At 41.5% G+C, this 8937-nt stretch overlaps 1 long non-coding RNA gene across 1 annotated transcript; it reads right to left on the bottom strand.

The window, feature by feature from the left end:
* Positions 1 to 452: 452 nt before the first annotated feature.
* On the bottom strand, positions 453 to 6419 carry LOC109259589 (uncharacterized). Its single transcript, XR_002076704.2, has 3 exons — positions 6336 to 6419; positions 4070 to 4186; positions 453 to 524 (listed from the first exon to the last, which is right to left on the bottom strand). It is a non-coding gene; the product is annotated as an uncharacterized LOC109259589 (long non-coding RNA).
* Between the last annotated feature and the right edge of the window lie 2518 nt (positions 6420 to 8937).

Here is an 8937-nt window from a genome sequence, read left to right as displayed (position 1 = left end):
AACACTATAAGGTTCACATCATCTTTGCACAGGGTTTACATGTGGATTTTGTTCTCTTGGTGATGTTAGGAGCTAGTCGGGATGAAGATTTTGAGTCAGTGACTTCAAAAAATTATATAAAGTCACCTATGAAAAGGCTCTCAATTTCTGGGTCACTTCTCACAAGTCACTTTAGTGAATACAAAATTTGTGTCCACAGAGGAAGATTATCTCCCAACAAATGCTTATTACCATACAGTTTCCAACTGGTTTTGTCATTATTATTTTTTTGGGAAATCTTTGGGAAATCTCTTGGGAAATCATATCATTTGGTGAAAGAATCTCAGGAAAAACCCTCAGCAACAGGAAATTATATATATTCTCTCAGATGGACATGCACAGATGCTCATATCTTAATTCCCTTGAAATTGTAGTAAGTAATGGTGCTCCTTCAGATACAGAAAATATATTTACCTCAGGAAGTGTTATGGGTACTTCCTCTGCATTTGTTCTGGGAAACTCTTGCATCAGGCCCTTGGGATGAGCTAGGAGGAAACAGAGCAACCGTCAAGACACTGGTGGGGTTAGCTCAGGAACTAGTCAGAGGTTTTATTGATTGAATATGAGGTGAGTGTGTGCATATAAGTGAATAGTAATTATGGACTGTGCTGCAGCTGGGCATTCTCTAGGGGGACCAAGGATGGCACAGAAGAGGAACAAGATAGAAAAGGGCAACAGGGCTCCTGTCTTTCTAGCAGAGATGATCCTGGTGCAGGTGAGATAGTTTTTGAAAATCGTGGGAACCCTGAAGGGCCTTGTATGTCAAGATTGAGTCTCATAGCCTCTCTTGATTGTTTGAAGTTCAGCCAGGTTATCACTGTCTGACTCTTTGAAAATCTGTTCTTCCACCAGAATCCCCATCGTGTATTTGCTAGGATTTTGTATTCATCATATCTACTTTGAAATTTGTACTTGGCGAAAAGCAACCTTGAATGTGAAGCTGTATTTCATCCTAGGAAAAGAATCCTCTGAGATTTCCTCATTAATCATTTGTCTTAAAGATTATTACATCTACAAGCCTTGAATATACTGACATCCCACCATGTGAAAGGAAACACTATCGATCCCCTAATACACTCCTCCCACTTTTCTTTTGTCTATACAAATTATGTGTGTCCAGTGAGTCAGTGGCTGTCCATCATGGCCCATGCCATCCAACAAATAAGAAGTTCCTTACTTAGGGGAGGCCTGGAATGAGCACTGAAAAATCTCTACTATTGCCATGAAGGTGGTTTGAAATAAGAGTGCTAGACATATAGCTTACCACCCAGTTTTACTTTGAGTTGCTGTTTCAGAATGGCCTATGCGTATATGATTACAGTATAGTAATTCTTTCCTTTTATGTTAAGGTTTATTTCTTTTATTTTAGAAAGTGCATGAGAGGGGTAAGAGCAGAGACAACGAGAGAGAACATGCAAGCAGGCTCTGTGCTGTCAGCATAGAGATTGACATGGGGCTCAATCTCCAGAACCATGACAACATAACCTTGGCTGAAATAAAGAGTCAGATGCTGAACTGACTGTGCCACACAAAAAGACCCAGAATTGGAGCCTTTCTAATGTTTACAGAAATGTTACCAAATACACTAAGTTATCTCTCTGTTCCTTTCCTGCTATTGGCCATGTATAAGCAATGCCCCCAGCTATGAGAGATGTGGGCCTGCACTGTCCTCCATGCAGCGTCACACCTTCCAGAATCTCTGGGCTACCAGAAGAATGTGGCCTTTCTATGTGCATGTGAGACCAACGACATGTCCAAATCATCTGCACCTACTTCTGTGCCCTGCTTATGTGACCATTTAGGCCACTGTGTAGGTTTGGTAAGTCGTTGAGCTTTGTAGAGTCTAGCACTTCCAGGTAGCTATACATTGCTAAAATTCCTTTCCTGTGTGACTTATGGTGCGATGGCTGAATGCCAGGCACAGATCAGTAGTCCAGAGCAACTGGGGACTGACTCCTGTGTTCATACCTTGGCTTTCCACGTAATAGGACAAGGGCTTGGGTCATACAGCATACATGGTCATAGTACCTCACTGGACAATCTCTCTCCATACACCTTAACCATCATTTCCAGGAGGAACCCAGAATCAGGACGCAACCTTCTTTATCCCTTAGTTTTTCCCAAAGACTGATTTTCCTGAATATGTACACTTTTCCTTTGCCCCAGTGTTGACCTATAGTTGAGAAAATAAAACACGATGAAGATCACACCATCCTATACACTTTGGCACAGGTCTTTTGTTTGGTGAAGATCAGGAAATAAAAGACTGGGTACAGTGGTTGAGTCACTGCCCACCCCCAAGTTAAGGAGGACACATGTAAGGATTTTGAGCTTTTTATGGCAGATGTGTCAAGTTCATTCTTATCATCAAATGCAAAATTCTTTTTAGGAGGAACATGTCCTGCTGAGGAAAGTGTTCGCTTGCATAGAGTTTGAAGCGGGGGCTGTCATGTTTTATTGCCCTTTTGTAGCTGCTGTCACTTTGTAATACACTTTCGTTCAGCATTCCCTCAAGCAAGGAAACTGCATATCTCATGGTTAAGGTTGTCAGATTTACCTCTCTGCATTGGATTGAAGAGGTAAGAAAAGAGTAACATTTCTATCTCAGAGAAAGTGAGGTGAGATTACCTCGGAACAAAATGGGACCACTTCCTCTGCCCTGTCTCCAAGAAGGTCTTCAGTTGGCCCCTATCTGGCATCTGGGAGGACACAGAGTACCTGCCAGGACATTGCTTGTGCTGCTCATGAATGACTCAGGGAGTTTTGCTTGAGTGGACACGGAGCCATAGTGCATGAATGTGATTCTTGAATGAGAAAGGCCTGAGATGCTGGTCCAATGTACTTTGTGGATAAAGAAAGAGGAGAGGTGAGAAGGAAGGAAACGAGAAAGAGAGCTTTTGCTTTCAAGCCAAAGAGATCTACTCGGTGTGAAATCACTAGTCTCAAATAGGGAAACACTCAATGCACAATGTGTTTCAGTGACAGAGTCCCCTGACTTGTCCTGCCCACTTGAAAGGAGAGCCACTTTCCCACTAATTCACCTGCTATAGGACCATTTCAACTTCCAGGCCTGCATATATACTGCTACCGAATTTGTCTTCTATTATGTTGCATTATTAGATTTGTATTGGATGAAATACACACCAGTTTGATCCTTCTATGACTGTGCAAGTACACACTGAATGGCATTCTTTACATGAATAACGTCATGGACTCAGGACTAATATCTCATATAGGTGTATGTTTTTCCAGATGTGTCTTCTTTCAAAAAGCGTATTATTTATTCAAGGTCCATCCATTTTGTAGCATATTGTAAAATTTCTGTTTTTTTATGTCTGAATAGTTTTCCCTTATCTGCATGGATCGTAGTTTATTTATCCTCTCATCACTTGATGGACTTTTCGGTGGTGTCTCTAAGGCTACTGGGAATAGTGCTGTCGTGAACATTTGGTTCACAATTTCTTGTCTGTTACTGTAATGGGTATACTTGCCATTCTGCATTTGTCAATCGCATAGAATCCTAAAGCACATAGAAGGTCTTTCAACATAAACTTCAGACTTGATGTCATAAGAAGTATTGATGTTCTTTCATGAATTGTGACATATGTAATACCCTCATGTAAGATGTTGTCAATGGGGGAAAGTGGAGGGGTGGTATATTGGAACTTGCTGAATCATTTGTTCAAACTTTATGTTAGGTGAACCTGTTGTCAATCATGACTACTATTTTCAAAAAATCTGGAAACACTGTTTCAGAGGAGATCAATATTGATCTCTGTTCATAAGGTAGCTAATGTGCATACAGTCAGGTCCTAGACACTTGTGTACCATTCAACACAGATCCTGCATTGAAATAGAAATGCTTCTTAATTTCTATAGTAATTATACTATGATTGACTTAAGAAATTTAAATTTGTACCCATGGAATCACAGAAAAACCTGCCTCAACATTTTATACTGTTCTGGTAGTATAGAACAACGAATGAAAAAATTATTCTTAATCAACTTAATGAGTAAATTTCCACGGTACCTTCCTCTGGTACAGGAAGAGGGTGCACCCTGATGTGTGAGCAGAAGCAGTCTCTTTTCTTTATGGATATTGTCGTCTTGAGAGGCACATCTTCTGCTTCATTGCTACAGCAATTTCCTGGGAAATGCAGAGAAATAGAGAGTAAGGTTGGCATCTTGCTTGCGGAAGACCATAGAACAATTCGTCATACTTTATTCATATTCAAACTCCCATTCTCCCTACTCACCAGCTGCCCAACAAATTTCATGCATCAAAAATGGACTTAGAAAGATGTTGAGCTTTGGTTTGCACTGAAAATGGCCCACAGTCAGGATTGGTGGCCCAATCCTGTTATTTAGCAGAGACATTAATATAAATGCAGTAAAGCACAGTCACCACACGTGATGGCCAGGGTAGACATCACAATGAGTATCTACACATACCTGAGAGAGGTAGGTGAGGGCTCCATTCCTCCATTTCCTGTTCTCACATGTGAACGTGTTAATATGTTGTGCTCATTTGTGTGCTGTGATGGGGTTAAAAGTGATGTACTAAAAGTGAAACCTCGAGAACAATAAATGTTGGGTGCTTCACAATTGCTCTGTAAGTGTTATGTTACTGCATGTCTGCAGAAGGAGCTAGACACATGATAACACTTGACTTGAGAGAGACTTGGAGGGCAGCACCATGTCAGAGGGTGGAAGCTCACTCTCTTGCCTTCCCATGGGAATTATTCTCTACAACTCAGAGAGTACATGTATTATCTACTCCTGTCAACCCCATGTCAGCACTGTTGGGAGGGCAAGTACAGGCTATCACTCATATCTTACAGTGGTGGACACAGTAACTTAGGAACAGGGAGTGACCTGAATGGAGTGTCCGCCATGATGTGTGATGAATCCTGGACAGCAAGGTACGTAGATCTCTGGGTCACAGATCCCTGGCCACCTGAGACCTGCCCAGGGTCTGTGAGGAAGTGCTCTGGAACTTTGAATCAAGAACTGTCCTCACTTTCAGACATCTTCCTGTCCCAAGGTTTCTTTGGGAGACAGTGGGTTCTGGGCAGGAGGGGTCTGTGCTAGGAGAATAATCTGAATCTTAACCCAGCCTCCTGTCTCTCTGATTCAGTTCCTGATGGAAAATACGGTGCAGTTTTCCCAAATCAAGCCCAATGGAAGATGAGGGAAGTGCACCTTTGGCCATCCTCCCCTATCTTTTCAGAAAGTCAGCTTACTCACCTAGGGCATTCCCAGCAGCCATTTGACCACTCACATGGACCAGTGGTCTGCTTGGCTCCAAAGCTGATTCAAAACTTGGACATTCCAGACCAAATGCCACACTAGGACTCAGACAAGAATTTACTTCCCTTCAACTGGCCAACTCTGGATGAGAAGTTCATGGGAATGAACAGGAAAGTTACCATCTGTTCTGGGGCTTGAGGATTGAATTAATTAAGCCTACAATGCTTAGAGTGTTACTATTGATCTGAGGAAAATCCTCAGGGGCCTGGAATAAGGTCTGGCCTAGAGCAAGCTTGGATGCAGTGGCTGCAGCGAACACCTCCTCGCTCCTTCCTTCCTCTCCACATCTAGTCTTTATTCTTAGGTCTCTTTATCCTATCTGGGCACTGTAGGTACATAAGGTAGACTCCTGTCTCTTCTTAGAGGATCTCCTTTTTGTGTACAGCCTGGAGACCCCACCCCAGGTCTCCCTTTGATTGTTATCAGACAGTCCACTACTTAGTTGCCAAATATTCATTCCACAGACCTGATGGCATGTTCCCTTCTCTGTTGCACTCCGGCATCACCCAGACAGCTCATGGTCCCTTCCATATCAACCCATGACAATACCCAAGAAATCCCAGCTTCTTTCCTTCTAAAAATGTCACGATTTAGACTACTCATATTTACATTCATATTTTAACATCTGTGTTGAGAAGAGTTGAGCTCCACTTCCCTTCCCTGTCATGTCTGTTGCTGGGGTGGAATCAAGATTCTCCTGACCCAGTGAGAGCAGTGTCAGTGTGTTCGCTCTGTGTTTACTCAGTAAGACTGTGTACATACTGGGCATTAAGAAACAGCACAGTTTTCAGTATTAAGGAAGATCTTTATGAAATCCAGCTCCGTGGAAAAATCAAAAGTAGAACTTAAGTATTATAGCAAAACAAGATACTACCTTCATAGAAATCAGTTGACAAATTGGGGGTGGAGATGAACACCAACAGAAAAGTTGAGTGAAAAATAGCCTACTTGAAAGAACAGAATTCAGTAAATGAATACGAACATACCTAAAGAACGGCAATTCACATTTCCTATCATGGGGAACTTCTCACCAGTGACCAAACTGCAACAGCTCAGCTCACACAGTGACAGTTGGGAAGGAAGTACAGGTGCATCATCACATCTCCATGGCGATAGGTCATCAGAGAACTTCCAGAGTGAAGGCACCTCTACATTCTGTGGGTCCAGCTTGCTCCTGTCTGGCCTAGTGTGTGTCCTCACGGGCAAGTGGGCCATTTAAGATGGTGTGTTTTCTTTCAAAACCTGATTCCTATCACACACTATATTTTTCTCTGTTTGTGAAAACAGGGATAACAGAAAAAAAATGTCTTGCCTTCTTATGGAGTTAACAGTGAAAGTTTCAGTTTGGAGAGGAATTAACGGAACATGTTTAGAATAAAAAGATTCCTTTCTTGAGTAGAAATCCCAGCCCATCCCATTTCTGCTATTCCTCATTAATGTGACACATTTAGATAAAACAATTTGCATTTGTTCTAGAGAGAAAGTGAGCATCAATAGGAATTCAATTTTAAAAAGTCATATTACTCTCTTGGAACATAAGTATCAAGTTATATCTTATCATCATCCTATATTACATACATTTACAGTGTATGCAACAATATCTGTACACTTAGTTAATTCTTCTGAACTCCTTGAATATTGTCACTAATGTGATACATATTCACTGAGAAATTAATAAAGTATCAAAATATTCTCATACAAGTATTCAGTAAAAATATAATCAAGCCTATTTTTTTCTTAATCTTTTTCTTAAGGTGGTTATTTATTTCTTTGTTTATTTCAGGGTGTATTTACTTATTAACTTATCTGAAGATCTTGATATGGGGAGATGGTATGAGGTAGAGAGAGATAGAGGGAGAAACCAAAGCATGCTCCATGCTAGCACAGAGGTCAACATGAGGCATAGTCCCAGAGCCCTAGCATTATGACCTGAGTGAAATCAAGATTCAGACCTTCAACATGTGGAGCCACCCAGCTGCCATTTGCTAAATGAATAATGGCAGATAACAAAACTATAGAATTAAATATGTGTTGTGACTCTTCATTCATCCTATAATTACCATGATCCTCACCATATGGTCATGAAAGTCAACCATAGGAATGGAGGTGAGCAGCTACACAAAACATGGAACAAGTGAATTTTATCACATAAATGGAGAGTGTTGCCATACTTAAAATGCAGTAGGTACCCTTCAAGGAATAAAATGCTATGCGACAAAACTCTCCCAGTGTGGATTCATCCAAGTACTTAGAAGGAACCAACCTAATGGGTCATGAATGAGGTAGAAAACTAGCATAATACCCATGGTGCTTTATTTTTGCCAAGGATTATCCCACTGAGGGTCAACTGGTTGGGAAAGAACTGTTAATATTACCTTGCTCTGAATAAAGAATGTTTTCAATTGGGAGAAAGCTTCTCTGTATCTAATAACTGGAGTAATAATGAAGTAATAAATGAAGAGTAAGTCAGTATATCTAGGTAAAACCCTCTGAAAATGCTTCTTGTGGTGTCACTGGTACATGGTTGCTGAATTAATACATCTCGAAGGACATCCAGAAATGTTAACGCTTGTGACTTCCAGAGGCAGAACCGAGAAGGCAGGAGAATGGGACAGGATGAAAACTCTGATGTTAATGTAGGTTCTATGACAGCATTTGATTTCGTATGAGTGTGCTTTCAAAAGACCATCCCCTTGCAAATGCTGGCAAGAGACACTCACTTGACTTTGCTCATGGTCATAGATTGAGGAATTTGACAGGGGGGTGTGCCAAATTCAAGAGCATCTTTTCTGCTCTATGATGTTGGGGCTTCAGTAAGGAAAGCTTGCTGGCACTGATCTGGAATCCTCTGGATGTGACTCCTTCTCATGCTTGTTCCTGGAAATGCATTTGGCTGGAGGACCTCAATGAGACCTCCTATTGGCCTAGGCTTTTCCAGCTCATGTAGGCTTCTTAAAGGCTGAGGGCTCCACAGGGTGGTGAAACCAGTGACCCAGCAGGGGCTCATGGAATTTTTCCAGCATAAACGTGAAAGTTACACAGCATTATTTTTAGGGTGCCTGTCCATGTCATGTAAGCACTAGTGTCCCCTCTGATCCCAGGGAAGGGAATAACCCCACCTTTCACTAGAAAGCATGCCAAAACAATTGAAAGCTGGTTTGTTACCTTGCCACATGGATAGACAAGGCTTACAGCTTACTAGCTATAATACCATGCCAAAGTCTGCAGTGTAGGACATGTTGCCCTTTGGCACAGGGCCCAAGTGGAAGAACAGGTTGGGTTGAACTCTTGCCTCCACCCTCATGAGCTGTTTTGGAAGGAAACACATTTAGAAACACTTCTGGAATGGTTATAAGACAATAAAACATAATGTGTATAAAGAATTGTTCTATCAGGGACTCATGTCCTCCACTGGCACATCAGGACCTGATCTCTCAGAGCCCCTCCTCATGGTTATATGCAATGTGCAGTCTCCACATATCAATTATGATGCAATGAAGCTAAAAATGAAATCACTACAATAAAAGCCAACATCAATCCTCTAGCTCTCTACTTATCACCCTCATGGCAAATTTCTGCCTTGAACTA

Source organism: Panthera pardus, unplaced genomic scaffold, assembly GCF_024362965.1.
Source record: "Panthera pardus isolate Hobbes unplaced genomic scaffold, ASM2436296v1 HiC_scaffold_1, whole genome shotgun sequence".
NCBI lineage: Eukaryota > Metazoa > Chordata > Mammalia > Carnivora > Felidae > Panthera > Panthera pardus.
This window is presented reverse-complemented; position numbering and strand designations above follow the sequence as displayed.